General features: G+C 30.7%; 1 non-coding gene across 1 annotated transcript; it reads left to right on the top strand.

Annotated features, from left to right (window-relative positions):
• Positions 1 to 16,443: 16,443 nt before the first annotated feature.
• Positions 16,444 to 16,515, top strand: TRNAM-CAU (transfer RNA methionine (anticodon CAU)). The gene has a single exon. It is a non-coding gene; the product is annotated as a tRNA-Met (tRNA).
• The last annotated feature ends 4,710 nt before the right edge of the window (positions 16,516 to 21,225 follow it).

The raw sequence follows: 21,225 nt of genomic DNA, 5'->3' as shown, positions 1-21,225 counted from the left end.
GGTTTAATGAAAGACGTTAGTCAAATGACTCATGGATTTTTTTTGTTTTTAAAATTTGTGCGTACACATTAAATTCGAAATAAATAAACCATTTAGATTTTAGTTCAAGTGCGGTTAATGAATCTTTGTAATTCAGTGAAGACGTTAAACGATCATCAGCCAGGATTCTACTCTATATTGATATTGGAAACTCTTCCCTTTTGAGAATTTAGCGATCTTTGTCAAAAATTGGAGAATACAATCATCAAATCAGAGTGGCACAGCGGAAGCGTGGCGGGCCCATAACCCACAGGTCTCAGGATCGAAACTTGGCTCTGATAATCGGAGAAGATTCTACAATTATATTTTTACTTTGCTTTTTTCACTACAAAAAAAACTTTATGCCAAATCACCAAAAAATGTCCTTCGGTTAGTGCAACTTTACGATAGCAATACCAAAGTTATGCTAAATTACAAAATCCATCATTCGACACCAATAAAAAGAACACCAAAAAAAATATTAACCAAGACGGTTTTCAATTTTTTTTGGAAACGGCCATATATTAATAAAACTATCAACGTAAAATAAACAAGGTAAAAGAGAGGGACAATAAACAACAATGTACAAATAAAAATAAGGACTCATAATAATGTATTACTTATCTTTCTAAAGTTCTATTTCTTTAATTGTCACCAGTATGGTATTCGTCATTTAATTTAGTTTCATTGTAATCATGTTATTCATTTTAATCTACTAAACCAATTAAAAATTTAAGTTTGGCAAAAAAATATTTGTATTGCTCTCGTGACATACATATACAAATTATTTCTATTGTTATTGTTTTTTTTTAATTTTATTCTTTTAATTTAGAATGTTCAACTTCAACCCTTTTATTGATATCTTGTAACTTTTTTTCAAGAAAAAAGATAAAACTTTCAGTAATTAAACTATTTATCAGGCAAGTCTATGTGGAGTTGTGTGTTCGGTGCTAGGCATGCTACGGTCATAGTGATAGGTTGTGGTGATAAGGTGATGCCAATCACAATAGCGGTTGGCGGTGGGTATTGCACTATTTTGGATGACCTAATGTGAGACGAAAATGATAACATCAAACAAAACAAAACTAAAGCATGATAGCAATTGTTGGAAAGAACATGAACTCAGGGGATAGGATAACCTTCATACTCTACTAAGAAAACTAACTCAAGTAACACATGTAACCCAATGAAAGTTATATTTATACTAAACCGACGTCCATTAGAAAATCGGATTCAAAAGCTTATACACTAAGTTAAATCATACAAACACATCATAAATTAGATCCTTCAATCAACTAATCTATACCGCACTTGAATATTACACAGATTAATGTGGACCAAAAGCAACTAAAAGAGCCTTAAAAATTAACTAATATATACACAAATTTGTTGCGTTGCATAACCCCTAATGGCTATTTTATCTAGCACAATATTGGTCCATTAATTTTTTTAAAGATTTAATGAAAGACGTAAGTCAAATGACTCATGGATTTTTTTTGTTTTTAAAATGGGTCCGTACACATTAAATTTGAAATGAATTAAGCATTTGGATTTTAGTTCAAGTGTGGTTAATGAATCTTTGAAATTCAGTGAACATATTAAAGAGTCATCAGCCAGGATTCTACTTTATATTGATATTGGAAACTCTTCCTTTTTTAAAATTTTGCGATCTTTGTCAAAAATTGGAGAATACAATCATCAAATAAGAGTGGCGCAGCGGAAGCGTAGTGGGCCCATAACCCACAGGTCCCAGGATCGAAACCTGGCTCTGATAATCGGAGAAGCTTCTACAATTATATTTTTACTTTGCTTTTTTCCCTAAAAAAAAACTTTATGCCAAATCACCAAAAAATGTCCTTCGGTTAATGCAATTTTACGATAGCAACACCAAAGTTATGCTAAATTATAAAATCCATCATTCGACGCCAATAATAAGAACAACAAAAAAAATATTAACGAAGACGGTTTTCAATTTTTTTTTTTTTTTTGGAAACGGTCATATATTATTAAAACTTTCAACGTAAAATGAACAAGGTAAAAGAGACGGACAAGAAACAACAATATACAGATGAAAATAAGGACCCATAATAATGTATTACTTATCTTTCTAAAGTTCTATTTCTTTAATTGTCACTAGTATGGTATTCGTCATTTAATTTAGTTTCATTGTAATCATGTTATTCATTTTAATCTAGTAAACCAATTAAAAATTTAAGTTAGGCAAAAAAATATTTGTATTGCTCTCGTGACATACATATACAAATTATTTCTATTGTTATTGTTTTTTTAATTTTATTCTTTTAATTTAGAATGTTCAACTTCAACGCTTTTATTGATTTCTTGTAACTTTTTTTCAATAAAAAAGATAAAACTTTCAGTAATTAAACTATTAATCAGGCAAGCCTATGTGGAGTTGTGTGTTCGGTGCTAGGCATCCTACGGTCATAGTGATAGGTTGTGGTGATGAGGTGACGCCCATCACTATAGCGGTTGGCGGCGGGTATTGAACTATTTTGGATGACCTAAGATGAAACGAAAATGATAACATCAAACAAAACAAAAATAAAGCATGATAGCAATTGTTGGAAAGAACATGAACTTGGGGGATCGGATAACCTTCATACTCTACTAAGACAACAAACTCAAGTAACACATGTAACCCAATGAAAGTTATATTTATACAAAACCAACGTCCATTAGAAAATCGGATTCAAAAGCTTATCCACTAAGTTAAATCATATAAACACATCATAAATTAAATCCTTTGATCAACTAATCTATACCGCCCTTGAATATTACCCAAATTAAAGTGGACCAGAAGCATCTAAAAGATCCCTAAAAATTAACTAATATATACATAAATTTGTTGCGTTGCATAATCCCTAATGGCTATTTTATCTAGCACAATATTGGTCCATTAATTTTTTAAAAGATTTAATGAAAGGCGTAAGTCAAATGCCTCATAGATTTTTTTTTGTTTTAAAATTTGTGCGTACACATTAAATTCGAAATAAATTAACCATTTAGATTTTAGTTCAAGTGCGGTTAATGAATCTTTGTAATTCGGTGAAGACGTTAAACGGTTATCAGCTAGGATTCTACTCTATATTGATATTGGAAACTCTTCCCTTTTGAGAATTTAGCGATCTTTGTCAAAAATTGGAGAATACAATCATCAAATCAGAGTGGCACAGCGGAAGCGTGGCGGGCCCATAACCCACAGGTCTTAGGATCGAAACCTGGCTCTGATAATCGGAGAAGATTCTACAATTATATTTTTACTTTGCTTTTTTCACTACAAAAAAAACTTTATGCCAAATCACCAAACAATGTCCTTCGGTTAATGCAACTTTACGATAACAATACCAAAGTTATGCTAAATTACAAAATCCATCATTCGACACCAATAAAAAGAACACCAAAAAAAATATTAACCAAGACGGTTTTCAATTTTTTTTTTTGGAAACGACCATATATTATTAAAACTCTCAACGTAAAATGAACAAGGTAAAAGAGAGCGACAATAAACAACAATATACAGATAAAAATAAGGACCCATAATAATGTATTACTTATCTTTCTAAAGTTCTATTTCTTTAATTGTCACTAGTATGGTATTCGTCATTTAATTTAGTTTCATTGTAATCATGTTATTCATTTTAATCTACTAAACCAATTAAAATTTTAAGTTTGGCAAAAAAATATTTGTATTGCTCTCGTGACATACATATACAAATTATTTCTATTGTTATTGTTTTTTTAATTTTATTCTTTTAATTTAGAATGTTCAACTTCAACCCTTTTATTGATTTCTTGTAACTTTTTTTCAAGAAAAAAGATAAAACTTTCAGTAATTAAACTATTTATCAGGCAAGCCTATCTGGAGTTGTGTGTTCGGTGCTAGGCATGCTACGGTCATAGTGATAGGTTGTGGTGATGAGGTGACGCCAATCACAACAGCGGTTGGCGGTGGGTATTGCACTATTTTGGATGTCCTAATATGAAACGAAAATGATAACATCAAACAAAACAAAAATAAAGCATGATAGCAATTTTTGGAAAGAACATGAACTCAGGGGATCGAATAACCTTCATACTCTACTAAGAAAACAAACTCAAGTAACACATGTAAACCAATGAAAGTTATATTTATACAAAACCAACGTCCATTAGAAAATCGGATTCAAAAGCTTATCCACTAAGTTAAATCATATAAACACATCATAAATTAAATCTTTCAATCAACTAATCTATACCGCACTTGAATATTACACAAATTAAAGTGGACCACAAGCATCTAAAAGATCCTTAAAAATTAACTAATATATACACAAATTTGTTGCGTTGCATAACCCCTAATGGCTATTTTATCTAGCACAATATTGGTCCATTAATTTTTTAAAAGATTTAATGAAAGACGTAAGTCAAATGACTCATGGATTTTTTTTGTTTTTAAAATGGGACCGTACACATTAGATTTGAAATGAATTAAGCATTTGGATTTTAGTTCAAGTGTGGTTAATGAGTCTTTGAAATTCAGTGAACAGGTTAAAGAGTCATCTGCCAGGATTCTACTCTATATTGATATTGGAAAGTCTTCCTTTTTTAGAATTTTGCGATCTTTGTCAAAAATTGGAGAATACAATCATCAAATAAGAGTGGCGCAGCGGAAGCGTGGTGGGCCCATAACCCACATGTCCCAGGATTGAAACCTGGCTCTGATAATCGGAGAAGCTTCTACAATTATATTTTTACTTTGCTTATTTCCCTACAAAAAAACTTTATGCCAAATCACCAAAAAATGTCCTTCGGTTAATGCAATTTTACGATAGCAACACCAAAGTTATGCTAAAGTATAAAATCCATCATTCGACGCCAATAAAAAGAACAAGAAAAAAAATATTAACCAAGACGGTTTTCAATTTTTTTTGGAAACGGCCATATATTATTAAAACTCTCAATGTAAAATGAACAAGGTGAAAGAGAGGGACAAGAAACAACAATATACATATAAAAATAAGGACCCATAATAATGTATTACTTATTTTTTGTAAAGTTCTATTTCATTAATTGTCACTAGTATGGTATTCGTCATTTAATTTTGTTTCATTGTAATCATGTTATTCATTTTAATCTACTAAACCAATTAAAAATTGAAGTTTGGAAAAAAAATATATGTATTGCTCTTGTGACATACATATACAAATTATTTCTATTGTTATTGGTTTTTTTTAATTTTATTCTTTTAATTTAGAATGTTCAACTTCAACGCTTTTATTGATTTCTTGTAACTTTTTTTCAATAAAAAAGATAAAACTTTCAGTAATTACACTATTAATCAGGCAAGCCTATGTGGAGTTGTGTGTTCGGTGCTAGGCATGCTACGGTCATAGTGATAGGTTGTGGTGATGAGGTGACGCCCATCACTATAGCGGTTGGCGGCGGGTATTGAACTATTTTGGATGACCTAAGACGAAAAGAAAATGATAACATCAAAAAAAAAACAAAAATAAAGCATGATAGCAGTTGTTGGATAGAACATGAACTTTGTGGATCGGATAACCTTCATACTCTACTAAGACAACAAACTCAAGTAACACATGTAACCCAATGAAAGTAATATCTATACAAAACCAACTTCCATTAGAAAATCGGATTCAAAAGCTTATATACTAAGTTAAATCATATAAACACATCATATATTAAATCCTTCAATCAACTCGTATATACCGCACTTGAATATTATGCAAATTAAAGTGGCCCAAAAGAATCTAAAAGATCCTTAAAAATTAACTAATATATACACAAATTTGTTGCGTTGCAAATGGCTATTTTATCTAGCACAATATTGGTCCATTAATTTTTTAAAAGATTTAATGAAAGACGTAATTCAAATGACTCATAGATTTTTTTCTTTTTTGTTTTTAAAATTGGTGCGTACACATTAAATTTGAAATGAATTAACCATTTGGATTTTAGTTCAAGTGTGCTCAATGAATCTTTGTAATTCAGTGAAGACATTAAAGCGTCATCATCCAGGATTCTACTCTATATTGATATTGGAAACTCTTCCTTTTTTAGAATTTTGCGATCTTTGTCAAAAATTGGAGAATACAATCATCAAATAAGAGTGGCGTAGCGGAAGCGTGGTGGGCCCATAACCCACAGGTCCCCGGATCGAAACCGGGCTCTGATAATCGGAGAAGATTCTACAATTATATTTTTACTTTGCTTTTTTCACTACAAAAAAAACTTTATGCCAAATCACCAAACAATGTCCTTCGGTTAATACAACTTTACGATAGCAACACAAAAGTTATGCTAAGATAGAAAATCCATCATTCAACGACAATAAAAAGAACAACAAAATAAATATTCACCAAGATGGTTTTCAAATTTTTTTTGGAAACGACCATTTATTATTAAAACTCTCAACGTAAAATGAACAAGGTAAAAGAGATGAACAAGAAACAACAATATACAGACAAAAATAACGACCCATAATAATGTATTAGTTATCTTTTGAAAGTTCTAATTCTTTAATCGTCACTAGTATGGTATTCGTCATTCAATTTAGTTTCATTGTAATCATGTTATTCATTATAATCTACTAAACCAATTAAAAATTCAAGTTTGGGAAAAAATATTTGTATTGCTCTCGTGACATACATATACAAATTATTTTTATTGTTATTGTTTTTTTAATTTTATTCTATTATTATAGAATGTTCAACTTCAACCTTCTTATTTATTTCTTGTAACTTTTTTTCAATAAAAAAGATAAAACTTTCATTAATTAAACTATTAATCAGGCAAGCCTATGTGGAGTTGTGTGTTCGGTGCTAGGCCTCCTAAGGTCATAGTGATAGGTTGTGGTGATGAGGTGACGCCCATCACTATAGCGGTTGGCGGTGGGTATTGCACTATTTTGGATGACCTAAGATGAAACGAAAATGATAACATCAAACAAAACAAAAATAAAGCATGATAGCAATTGTTGGAAAGAACATGAACTCGGGGGATCGGATAACCTTCATACTCTACTAAGCAAACAAACCCAAGTAACACATGTAACCCAATGAAAGTTATATTTATCCAAAACCAACGACCATTAGAAATTCGGATTCAAGAACTTATACACTAAGTTAAATCATATAAACACATCATAAATTAAATCCTTCAATCAACTAATCTATACCACCCTTGAATATTACCCAAATTAAATTGGACCGAAAGCATCTAAAAGATCCCTAAAAATTAACTAATATATACATAAATTTGTGGCGTTGCATAATCCCTAATGGCTATTTTATCTAGCACAATATTGGTCCATTAATTTTTTTAAAGATTTAATGAAAGGCGTAAGTCAAATGATTCATAGATTTTTTTTGTTTTTAAAATTGGTGCGTACACATTAAATTCGAAATAAATTAACCATTTGGATTTTAGTTCAAGTGTGGTTAATAAATCTTTGTAATTCAGTGAAGACGTTAAATGGTGATCAACCAGGATTCTACTCTATATTGATATTGGAAACTCTTCCCTTTTTAGAATTTAGCGATGTTTGTCAAAAAATTAGAGAATACAATCATCAAATCCGAGTGGCGCAGTGGAAGCGTGGTGGGCCCATAACCCACAGGTCCCAGGATCGAAACCTGGCTCCGATAATCGGAGAAGATTCTACAATTATATTTTTACTTTGCTTTTTTCACTACAAAAAAACTTTATGCCAAATCACCAAAAAATGTCCTTCGGTTAAGGCAACTTTACGATAGCAACACCAAAGTTATGCTAATTTATAAAATCCATCATTCGACACCAATAAAAAGAACAACAAAAAAAATATTAACCAAGACGTTTTCAATTTTTTTTTGGAAACGGCCACATATTATTCAAACTCTCAACGTAAAATGAACAAGGTAAAAGAGAGGGACAAAAAAATACAATATACAGATAAGAATAGGGACCCATAATAATGTATTACTTATCTTTCTTAAGTTATATTTCTTTAATTATCACTAGTATGGTATTCTTCATTAAATTTAGTTTCATTGTAATCATGTTATTCATTGTAATCTACTAAACCTATTAAAAATTTAAGTTTGGCAAAAAAAATATTTGTATTGCTCTCGTGACATACATATACAAATTATTTCTATTGTTATTTTTTTTTTAATTTTATTCTTTTAATTTAGAATGTTCAACTTCAACCCTTTTGTTGATTTCTTGTAACTTTTTTTCAATAAAAATGATAAACTTTCAGTAATTAAACTATTAATCAGGCAAGCCTATGTGGAGTTGTGTTTTCGGTGCTAGGCATCCTACGGTCATAGTGATAGGTTGTGATGATGAGGTGACGCCCATTACTATAGCAGTTGGCGGTGGGTATTGCACTATTTTGGATGACCTAAGATGAAACGAAAATGATAACATCAAACAAAACAAAAATAAAGCATGATAGCAATTGTTGGAAAGAACATGAACTCGGGGGATCGGATAACCTTCATACTCTACTAAGAAAACAAACTCAAGTAACACGTGTAACCCAATGAAAGTTATATTTATACAAAACCAACGTCCATTAGAAAATCAGATTCAAAAGCCTATACACTAAGTTAAATCATTTAAACACATCATAAATTAAATCCTTCAATCAACTAATCTATACCGCCCTTGAATATTACCCAAATTAAAGTGGACCAGCAGCATCTAAAAGATCCCTAAAAATTAACTAATATATACATAAATTTGTTGCGTTGCATAATCCCTAATGGCTATTTTATCTAGCCCAATATTGGTCCATTAATTTTTTAAAAGATTTAATGAAAGGCGTAAGTCAAATGACTCATAGATTCTTTTTTTGTTTTTAAAATTTGTGCATACACATTAAATTCGAAATAAATAAACCATTTAGATTTTAGTTCAAGTGCAGTTAATGAATCTTTGTAATTCAGTGAAGACGTTAAACGACCATCAGCCAGGATTCTACTCTATATTGATATTGGAAACTCTTCCCTTTTGAGAATTTAGCGATCTTTGTCAAAAATTGGAGAATACAATCATCAAATCAGAGTGGCACAGCGGAAGCGTGGCGGGCCCATAACCCACAGGTCTCAGGATCGAAACTTGGCTCTGATAATCGGAGAAGATTCTACAATTATATTTTTACTTTGCTTTTTTCACTACAAAAAAAACTTTATGCCAAATCACCAAAAAATGTCCTTCGGTTAGTGCAACTTTACGATAGCAATACCAAAGTTATGCTAAATTACAAAATCCATCATTCGACACCAATAAAAAGAACACCAAAAAAAATATTAACCAAGACGGTTTTCAATTTTTTTTTTTGGAAACGACCATATATTATTAAAACTCTCAACGTAAAATGAACAAGGTAAAAGAGAGGGACAATAAACAACAATATACAGATAAAAATAAGGACCCATAATAATGTATTACTTATCTTTCTAAAGTTCTATTTCTTTAATTGTCACTAGTATGGTATTCGTCATTTAATTTAGTTTCATTGTAATCATGTTATTCATTTTAATCTACTAAACCAATTAAAATTTTAAGTTTGGCAAAAAAATATTTGTATTGCTCTCGTGACATACATATACAAATTATTTCTATTGTTATTGTTCTTTTAATTTTATTCTTTTAATTTAGAATGTTCAACTTCAACCCTTTTATTGATTTCTTGTAACTTTTTTTCAAGAAAAAAGATAAAACTTTCAGTAATTAAACTATTTATCAGGCAAGCCTATCTGGAGTTGTGTGTTCGGTGCTAGGCATGCTACGGTCATAGTGATAGGTTGTGGTGATGAGGTGACGCCAATCACAACAGCGGTTGGCGGTGGGTATTGCACTATTTTGGATGTCCTAATATGAAACGAAAATGATAACATCAAACAAAACAAAAATAAAGCATGATAGCAATTGTTGGAAAGAACATGAACTCAGGGGATCGAATAACCTTCATACTCTACTAAGAAAACAAACTCAAGTAACACATGTAACCCAATGAAAGTTATATTTATACAAAACCAACGTCCATTAGAAAATCGGATTCAAAAGCTTATCCACTAAGTTAAATCATATAAACACATCATAAATTAAATCCTTCAATCAACTAATCTATACCGCACTTGAATATTACACAAATTAAAGTGGACCACAAGCATCTAAAAGATCCTTAAAAATTAACTAATATATACACAAATTTGTTGCGTTGCATAACCCCTAATGGCTATTTTATCTAGCACAATATTGGTCCATTAATTTTTTAAAAGATTTAATGAAAGACGTAAGTCAAATGACTCATGGATTTTTTTTTGTTTTTAAAATGGGACCGTACACATTAGATTTGAAATGAATTAAGCATTTGGATTTTAGTTCAAGTGTGGTTCATGAGTCTTGGAAATTCAGTGAACAGGTTAAAGAGTCATCTGCCAGGATTCTACTCTATATTGATATTAGAAAGTCTTCCTTTTTTAGAATTTTGCGATCTTTGTCAAAAATTGGAGAATACAATCATCAAATAAGAGTGGCGCAGAGGAAGCGTGGTGGGCCCATAACCCACAGGTCCCAGGATCGAAACCTGGCTCTGATAATCGGAAAAGCTTCTACAATTATATTTTTACTTTGCTTATTTCCCTACAAAAAAACTTTATGCCAAATCACCAAAAAATGTCCTTCGGTTAATGCAATTTTACGATAGCAACACCAAAGTTATGCTAAATTATAAAATCCATCATTCGACGCCAATAAAAAGAACAACAAAAAAAATATTAATCAAGACGGTTTTCAATTTTTTTTGGAAACAGCCATATATTATTAAAACTATCAATGTAAAATGAACAAGGTGAAAGAGAGGGACAAGAAACAACAATATACATATAAAAATAAGGACCCAAAATAATGTATTACTTATTTTTTGTAAAGTTCTATTTCATTAATTGTCACTAGTATGGTATTCGTCATTTAATTTAGTTTCATTGTAATCATGTTATTCATTTTAATCTACTAAACCAATTAAAAATTTAAGTTTGGAAAAAAAAATTATGTATTGCTCTCGTGACATACATATACAAATTATTTCTATTGTTATTGTTTTTTTTTAATTTTATTCTTTTAATTTAGAATGTTCAACTTCAACGCTTTTATTGATTTCTTGTAACTTTTTTTCAATAAAAAAGATAAAACTTTCAGTAATTACACTATTAATCAGACAAGCCTATGTGGAGTTGTGTGTTCGGTGCTAGGCATGCTACGGTCATAGTGATAGGTTGTGGTGATGAGGTGACGCCCATCACTATAGCGGTTGGCGGCGGGTATTGAACTATTTTGGATGACCTAAGATGAAAAAAAAATGATAACATCAAAGAAAAACAAAAATAAAGCATGATAGCAGTTGTTGGAAAGAACATGAACTTGGGGGATCGGATAACCTTCATACTCTACTAAGACAACAAACTCAAGTAACACATGTAACCCAATGAAAGTAATATCTATACAAAACCAACTTCCATTAGAAAATCGGATTCAAAAGCTTATATACTAAGTTAAATCATATAAACACATCATATATTAAATCCTTCAATCAACTCGTATATACCGCACTTGAATATTACGCAAATTAAAGTGGCCCAAAAGCATCTAAAAGATCCTTAAAAATTAACTAATATATACACAAATTTGTTGCGTTGCAAATGGCTATTTTATCTAGCACAATATTGGTCTATTATATTTTTAAAAGATTTAATGAAAGACGTAATTCAAATGACTCATAGATTTTTTTCTTTTTTGTTTTTAAAATTGGTGCGTACACATTAAATTTGAAATGAATTAACCATTTGGATTTTAGTTCAAGTGTGCTCAATGAATCTTTGTAATTCAGTGAAGACATTAAAGAGTCATCATCCAGGATTCTACTCTATATTGATATTGGAAACTCTTCCTTTTTTAGAATTTTGCGATCTTTGTCAAAAATTGGAGAATACAATCATCAAATAAGAGTGGCGTAGCGGAAGCGTGGTGGGCCCATAACCCACAGGTCCCCGGATCGAAACCGGGCTCTGATAATCGGAGAAGATTCTACAATTATATTTTTACTTTGCTTTTTTCGCTACAGAAAAAGTTTATGCCAAATCACCAAAAAATGTCCTTCGGTTAATACAACTTTACGATAGCAACACAAAAGTTATGCTAAAATAGAAAATCCATCATTCAACGACAATAAAAAGAACAACAAAATAAATATTCACCAAGACGGTTTTCAAATTTTTTTTGGAAACGACCATTTATTATTAAAACTCTCAACGTAAAATGAACAAGGTAAAAGAGATGAACAAGAAACAACAATATACAGACAAAAATAACGACCCATAATAATGTATTAGTTATCTTTTGAAAGTTCTAATTCTTTAATCGTCACTAGTATGGTATTCGTCATTCAATTTAGTTTCATTGTAATCATGTTATTCATTATAATCTACTAAACCAATTAAAAATTCAAGTTTGGGAAAAAATATTTGTATTGCTCTCGTGACATACATATACAAATTATTTTTATTGTTATTGTTTTTTTAATTTTATTCTATTATTATAGAATGTTCAACTTCAACCTTCTTATTTATTTCTTGTAACTTTTTTTCAATAAAAAAGATAAAACTTTCATTAATTAAACTATTAATCAGGCAAGCCTATGTGGAGTTGTGTGTTCGGTGCTAGGCCTCCTAAGGTCATAGTGATAGGTTGTGGTGATGAGGTGACGCCCATCACTATAGCGGTTGGCGGTGGGTATTGCACTATTTTGGATGACCTAAGATGAAACGAAAATGATAACATCAAACAAAACAAAAATAAAGCATGATAGCAATTGTTGGAAAGAACATGAACTCGGGGGATCGGATAACCTTCATACTCTACTAAGCAAACAAACCCAAGTAACACATGTAACCCAATGAAAGTTATATTTATCCAAAACCAACGACCATTAGAAATTCGGATTCAAGAACTTATACACTAAGTTAAATCATATAAACACATCATAAATTAAATCCTTCAATCAACTAATCTATACCACCCTTGAATATTACCCAAATTAAATTGGACCGGAAGCATCTAAAAGATCCCTAAAAATTAACTAATATATACATAAATTTGTGGCGTTGCATAATCCCTAATGGCTATTTTATCTAGCACAATATTGGTCCATTAATTTTTTTAAAGATTTAATGAAAGGCGTAAGTCAAATGATTCATAGATTTTTTTTGTTTTTAAAATTGGTGCGTACACATTAAATTCGAAATAAATTAACCATTTGGATTTTAGTTCAAGTGTGGTTAATAAATCTTTGTAATTCAGTGAAGACGTTAAATGGTGATCAACCAGGATTCTACTCTATATTGATATTGGAAACTCTTCCCTTTTTAGAATTTAGCGATCTTTGTCAAAAAATTAGAGAATACAATCATCAAATCCGAGTGGCGCAGTGGAAGCGTGGTGGGCCCATAACCCACAGGTCCCAGGATCGAAACCTGGCTCCGATAATCGGAGAAGATTCTACAATTATATTTTTACTTTGCTTTTTTCACTACAAAAAAACTTTATGCCAAATCACCAAAAAATGTCCTTCGGTTAAGGCAACTTTACGATAGCAACACCAAAGTTATGCTAAATTATAAAATCCATCATTCGACACCAATAAAAAGAACAACAAAAAAAATATTAACCAAGACGTTTTCAATTTTTTTTTGGAAACGGCCACATATTATTCAAACTCTCAACGTAAAATGAACAAGGTAAAAGAGAGGGACAACAAAATATAATATACAGATAAGAATAGGGACCCATAATAATGTATTACTTATCTTTCTAAAGTTATATTTCTTTAATTATCACTAGTATGGTATTCTTCATTGAATTTAGTTTCATTGTAATCATGTTATTCATTTTAATCTACTAAACCTATTAAAAATTTAAGTTTGGCAAAAAAAATATCTGTATTGCTCTCGTGACATACATATACAAATTATTTCTATTGTTATTTTTTTTTTAATTTTATTCTTTTAATTTAGAATGTTCAACTTCAACCCTTTTGTTTATTTCTTGTAACTTTTTTTCAATAAAAATGATAAACTTTCAGTAATTAAACTATTAATCAGGCAAGCCTATGTGGAGTTGTGTTTTCGGTGCTAGGCATCCTACGGTCATAGTGATAGGTTGTGGTGATGAGGTGACGCCCATTACTATAGCAGTTGGCGGTGGGTATTGCACTATTTTGGATGACCTAAGATGAAACAAAAATGATAACATCAAACAAAACAAAAATAAAGCATGATAGCAATTGTTGGAAAGAACATGAACTCGGGGGATCGGATAACCTTCATACTCTACTAAGAAAACAAACTCAAGTAACACATGTAACCCAATGAAAGTTATATTTATACAAAACCAACGTCCATTAGAAAATCGGATTCAAAAGCCTATACACTAAGTTAAATCATTTAAACACATCATAAATTAAATCCTTCAATCAACTAATCTATACCGCCCTTGAATATTACCCAAATTAAAGTGGACCAGCAGCATCTAAAAGATCCCTAAAAATTAACTAATATATACATAAATTTGTTGCGTTGCATAATCCCTAATGGCTATTTTATCTAGCACAATATTGGTCCATTAATTTTTTAAAAGATTTAATGAAAGGCGTAAGTCAAATGACTCATAGATTCTTTTTTTGTTTTTAAAATTGGTGCGTACACATTAAATTCGAAATAAATTAACCATTTGGATTTTAGTTCAAGTGTGGTTAATGAATCTTTGTAATTCAGTGAAGATGTTAAATGGTCATCAGCTAGGCTTCTACTCTATATTGATATTGGAAACTCTTCCCTTTTTAGAATTTAGCGATCTTTGTGAAAAATTGGAGAATACAATCATCAAATCAGAGTCGCGCAGCGGAAGCATGGTGGGCCCATAACCCACAGGTCTCAGTATCGAAACCTGGCTCTGATAATCGGAGAAGATTCTACAATTATATTTTTACTTTGCTTTTTTTACTACAAAAAAAACTTTATGCGAAATCACCAAAAATGTCCTTCGGTTAATGCAACTTTACGATAGCAACAGAAAAGTTATGCTAAATTATAAAATCCATCATTCGACACCAATAAAAAGAACAACAAAAAAAATATTAACCAAGACGGTTTTAAATTATTTTTTTTTGGAAATGGCCATATATTATTAAAACTCTCAACATAAAATGAACAAGGTAAAATAGAGGGACAAGAAACAACAATATACAGATAAAAATAAGGACCCATAATAATGTATTACTTATCTTTCTAAAGTTCTATTTCTTTAATTGTCACTAGTATGGTATTCGTCATTTAATTTAGTTTCATTGTAATCACGTTATTAATTTTAATCTACTAAACCAATTAAAATTTAAGTTTGGCAAAAAAATATTTGGATTGCTCTCGTGACATATATATGCAAATTATTTCTATTGTTATTGTTTTTTAATTTTATTCTTTTAATTTAGAATGCTCAACTTCAACCCTTTTATTGATTTCTTGTAACTTTTTTTTCAATAAAAATGATAAAACTTTCAGTAAGTAAACTATTAATCAGGCAAGCCTATGTGGAGTTTTGTGTTCGGTGCTAGGCATCCTACTGTCACAGTGATAGGTTGTGGTGATGAGGTGACCCCCATCACTATAGCGGTTGGCGGTGGGTATTGGACTATTTTGGATGACCTAAGATGAAACGAAAATGATAACATCAAACAAAACAAAAATAAAACATGATAGCAATTGTTGGAAAGAACATGAACTCGGGGGATCGGATAACCTTAATACTCGACTAAGAAAATAAACTCAAGTAATACATGTAACCCAATGAAAGTTATATTTCTACAAAACCAACGTCCATTACAAAATCGGATTCAAAAGCTTATACACTAAGTTAAATCATGTAAACCCATCATAAATTAAATCCTTCAATCAACTAATCTATACCGCCCTTGAATATTACCCAAATTAAAATGGACCAGAAGCATCTAAAAGATCCCTAAAAATTAACTAATATATACATAAATTTGTTGTGTTGCATAATCCCTAATGGCTATTTTATCTAGCACAATGTTGGTCCATTAATTTTTTAAAAGATTTAATGAAAGGCGTAAGTCAAATGACTCATATATTTTTTTTTGTTTTTAAAATTGGTGCGTACACATTAAATTCGAAATAAATTAACCATTTGGATTTTAGTTCAAGTGTGGTTAATGAATCTTTGTAATTCAGTGAAGACGTTAAATGGTCATCAGCCAGGATTCTACTCTATATTGATATTGGAAACTCTTCCGTTTTTATAATTTAGCAATCCTTGTCAAAAATTGGAGAATACAATCATCAAATCAGAGTGGCGCAGCGGAAGCGTGGTGGGCCCATAACCCACAGGTCCCAGGATCGAAACCTGGCTCTGATAATCGGAGAAGATTCTACAATTATATTTTTACTTTGCTTTTTTCACTACAATAAAAAAAACTTTATGCCAAATCACCAAAAAATGTCCTTCGGTTAATGTAACTTTACGATAGCAACTCCAAAGTTATGCTAAATTATAAAATCCATCATTCGACGCCAATAAAAAGAACAACAAAAAAAATATTAACCAAGACGGTTTTCAATTATTTTTTTGGAAACGGCCATATATTATTAAAACTCTCAACGTAAAATGAACAAGGTAAAATAGAGGGACAACAAACAACAATATACAGATAAAAATAAGGACCCATAATATTGTATTCCTTATCTTTCTAAAGTTCTATTTCTTTAATTGTCACTAGTATGGTATTCGTCATTTAATTTAGTTTCATTGTTATCATGTTATTCATTTGAATCTAGTAAACCAATTAAAAATTTAAGTTTGGCAAAAAAATATTTGGATTGCTGTCGTGGCATACATATACAAATTATTTCTATTGTTATTGTTTTTTTAATTTTATTCTTTTAATTTAGAATGCTCAACTTCAACCCTTTTATTGATTTCTTGTAACTTTTTTTTTCAATAAAAATGTTAAAACTTTCAATAAGTAAACTATTAATCAGGCAAGCCTATGTGGAGTTGTGTGTTCGGTGCTAGGCATCCTTCGGTCATAGTGATAGGTTGTGGTGATGAGGTGACGCCCATCACTATAGCGGTTGGCGGTGGGTATTGCACTATTTTCGATGACCTAAGATGAAACGAAAGTGATAACATCAAACAAAACAAAAATAAAGCATGATAGCAATTGTTGGAAAGAACATGAACTCGGGGGATCGGATAACCTTAATACTCTACTAAGAAAACAAACTCAAGTAACACATGTAACCCAATGAAAGTTATATTTATACAAAACCAACGTCCATTAGAAAATCGGATTCAAAAGCTTATACACTAAGTTAAATCATATAAACACACCATAAATTAAATCCTTCAATCAACTAATCTACCGCACTTGAATATTACCCAAATTAAAGTGGACCTTAAGTATCTAAAAGATCCCAAAAAATTAACTCATATAAACATAAATTTGTTGCGTTGCATAATCCCTAAATGCTATTTTATCTAGCACAATATTGGTCCATTAATTTTTTAAAAGATTTAATGAAAGGCGTAAGTCAAATGACTCATAGATTTTTTTTTTGTTTTTAAAATTGGTGCGTACACATTAAATTCGAAATAAATTAACCATTTGGATTTTAGTTCAAGTGTGGTTAATGAATCTTTGTAATTTAGTGAAGACGTTAAATGGTCATCAGCCAGGATTCTACTCTATATTGATATTGGAAACTCTTCCGTTTTTATAATTTAGCAATCCTTGTCAAAAATTGGAGAATACAATCATCAAATCAGAGTGGCGCAGCGGAAGCGTGCTGGGCCCATAACCCACAGGTCCCAGGATCGAAACCTGGCTTTGATAATCGGAGAAGATTCTACAATTATATTTTTACTTTGGTTTTTTCACTACAAAAAAAAAAAAAAACTTTATGCCAAATCACCAAAAAATCTCCTTCGGTTAATGCAACTTTACGATAGCAACACAAAAGTTATGCTAAATTATAAAACCCATCATTCGACACCAATAAAAAGAACAACAAAGAAAATATTAACCATGACGGTTTTCAGATTATTTTTTGGAAACGGCCATATACTATTAAAACGCTCAACGTAAAATGAACAAGGTAAAATAGAGGGACAAGAAACAACAATATACAGATAAAAACAAGGACCCATAATATTGTATTACGTATGTTTCTAAAGCTCTATTTCCTTAATTGTCACTAATATGGTATTCATCATTTAATTTAGTTTCATTGTAATCATTTTATTCATTTTAATATACTAAACCATTTAAAAATTTAAATTTAGCAAGAAAAATATTTGTATTGCTCTCTTGAAATACATATACAAATTATTTCTATTGTTATTGTTTTTTTAATTTTATTCTTTTAATTTAGAATGTTCAACTTCAACCCTTTTATTGATTTTTTGTAACGTTTTCTCAATAAAAATGATAAAACTTTCAGTAATTAAACTATTAATCAGGCAAACTTATGTGGAGTTATGTTTTCGGTGCGATGCATCCTATGGTTATAGTGATAGGTTGTGGTAATGAGGTGACGCCCATGACTATAGCGGTTGACGGTGGGTATTGCACTATTTTGGATGACCTAAGATGAAACGAAAATGATAACATCAAACAAGACAAAAATAAAGCATGATAGCAATTGTAGGAAAGAACATGAACTCAGGGGATCGGATAAGCTTCCTACTCTACTAGGAAAACAAACTCAAGTAACACATGTAACCCAATGAATGTTATATTTATACAAAACCAACGTCCATTACAAAATCAGATTCAAAAGCTTATACACTAAGTTAAATCATATAAACACATCATAAATTAAATCCTTCAATCAACTAATCTATACCGCCCTTGAATATTACCCAAATTAAAGTGGACCATAAGCATCTAAAAGATCCCTAAAAATTAACTAATATATACATAAATTTGTTGCGTTGCATAATCCCTAATGGCTATTTTATCTAGAACGATATTGGTCCATTAATTTTTTAAAAGATTTAATGAAAGGCGTAAGTCAAATGACTCAGAGATTTTTTTTTTTGTTTTTTTTGTTTTTAAAATTGGTGCGTACACATTAAATTCGTAATAAATTAACCATTTGGATTTTAGTTCAAGTGTGGTTAATGAATCTTTGTAATTCAGTGAAGACGTTAAATGGTCATCAACCAGGATTCTACTCTATATTGATATTGAAAACTCTTCCGTTTTTAGAATTTAGCGATCTTTGTCAAAAATTGGAGAATACAATCATCAAATCAGAGTGGCGTAGCGGAAGCGTGGTGGGCCCATAACCCACAGGTCCCTGGATCGAAACCTGGCTCTGATAATCGGAGAAGATTCTACAATTATATTTTTACTTTGCTTTTTTCACTACAAAAAAACTTTATGCCAAATCACCAAAAAATGTTCGGTTAATACAACTTTACGATAGCAAAACAAAAGTTATGCTAAATTATAAAATCCATCATTTGACACCAATAAAAAGAACAACAAAAAAAATATTAACCAAGACGCTTTTCAAATTTTTTTTGGAAACGGCCATATATTATTAAAACTCTCAACGTAAAATGAACAAGGTAAAAGAGAGGGACAAGAAAGAACAATATACGGATAAAAATAAGGACCCATAATAATGTATTAGTTATCTTTCTAAAGTTCTATTTCTTTAATTGTCTCTAGTATGGTATTCGTCATTTAATTTAGTTTCATTGTAATCATGTTATTCATTTTAATCTACTAAACCAATTAAAAATTTAAGTTTGGCAAAAAAATATTTGTATTGCTCTCGTGGCATACATATACAAATTATTTCTATTGTTATTGTTCTTTTAATTTTATTCTTTTAATTTAGAATGTTCAACATCTACCCTTTTATTGATTTCTTGAAACTTTTTTTCAATAAAAATGATAAAACTTTCAGTAATTAAACTATTAATCAGGCAAACTTATGTGGAGTTGTGTGTTCGGTGCGAGGTATCCTACGGTCATATTGATAGGTTGTGGTAATGAGGTGACGCCCATCACTATAGCGGTAGGCGGTGGGTATTGCACTATTTTGGATGACCTAAGATGAAACGAAAATGATAACATCAAACAAAACAAAATAAAGCATGATAGCAATTGTTGGAAAGAACATGAACTCAGGGGATCGGATAACCTTCATACTCTACTAAGAAAACAAACTCAAGTAACACCTGTAACCCAATGAAAGTTATATTTATACAAAACCAACGTTCATTAGAAAATCGGATTCAAAAGCTTATACACTAAGTTAAATCATATAAATACATCATAAATTAAATCCTTCAATCAACTAATCTATACCGCCCTTGAAGATTACCCAAATTAAAGTGGACCAGAAGCATCTAAAAGATCCCTAAAAATTAACTAATATATACATAAATTTGTTGCATTGCATAATCCCTAATGGCTATTTTATCTAGCACAATATTGGTCCATTAATTTTTTAAAAGATTTTAGTTCAAGTATGGTTAATGAATCTTTGTAATTCAGTGAAGACATTAATGTTGGAATAGTGTCTAAGGCTTCAACTATATTAGGCAAGTATTTGACCCGATTGTGCATGGTCGTTTTGGGTTGCCTTCACCATAGCAACTTGGTAGGATGATTTATTATGAGAGAATAGATATTATTAATATATTATGAGAATAATATAAGGAATAATAATATAGTTATTTGATTAATATAAGTCATAGATTAATTAGTATTAATTTGGTGACTTAAGGTGATTAATTAAATAAGAGGGTATAAACTGTCAATTGCTTGATAGTTAAACTTTAGTTTGTAAATCCTTATTGGATAAAGGGTTGGATGAATTCTAGGCTAGGATAAGCCCTAAATTCGTCCAAGGCTATCTTTGGTAAGGATTTGGATGACCCTAAGAGATGATTATCCAACTAGGGTTTAAGGTGTAACCCTTAAGGAGTCTACAAGTATAAATAGACCCCATGGATGAAGGAATTCGACACATATTCTAAAGTAAGGATACTCTGGTCGAATTCCATCCCCTCTCCTCTCTCTCAAATCATCATCTTTGCTAGTTGGCG

Source organism: Lactuca saligna, chromosome 8 (genome assembly GCF_052625555.1).
Source record: "Lactuca saligna cultivar CGN05327 chromosome 8, ASM5262555v1, whole genome shotgun sequence".
Taxonomy (NCBI): domain Eukaryota; kingdom Viridiplantae; phylum Streptophyta; class Magnoliopsida; order Asterales; family Asteraceae; genus Lactuca; species Lactuca saligna.
This window is presented reverse-complemented; position numbering and strand designations above follow the sequence as displayed.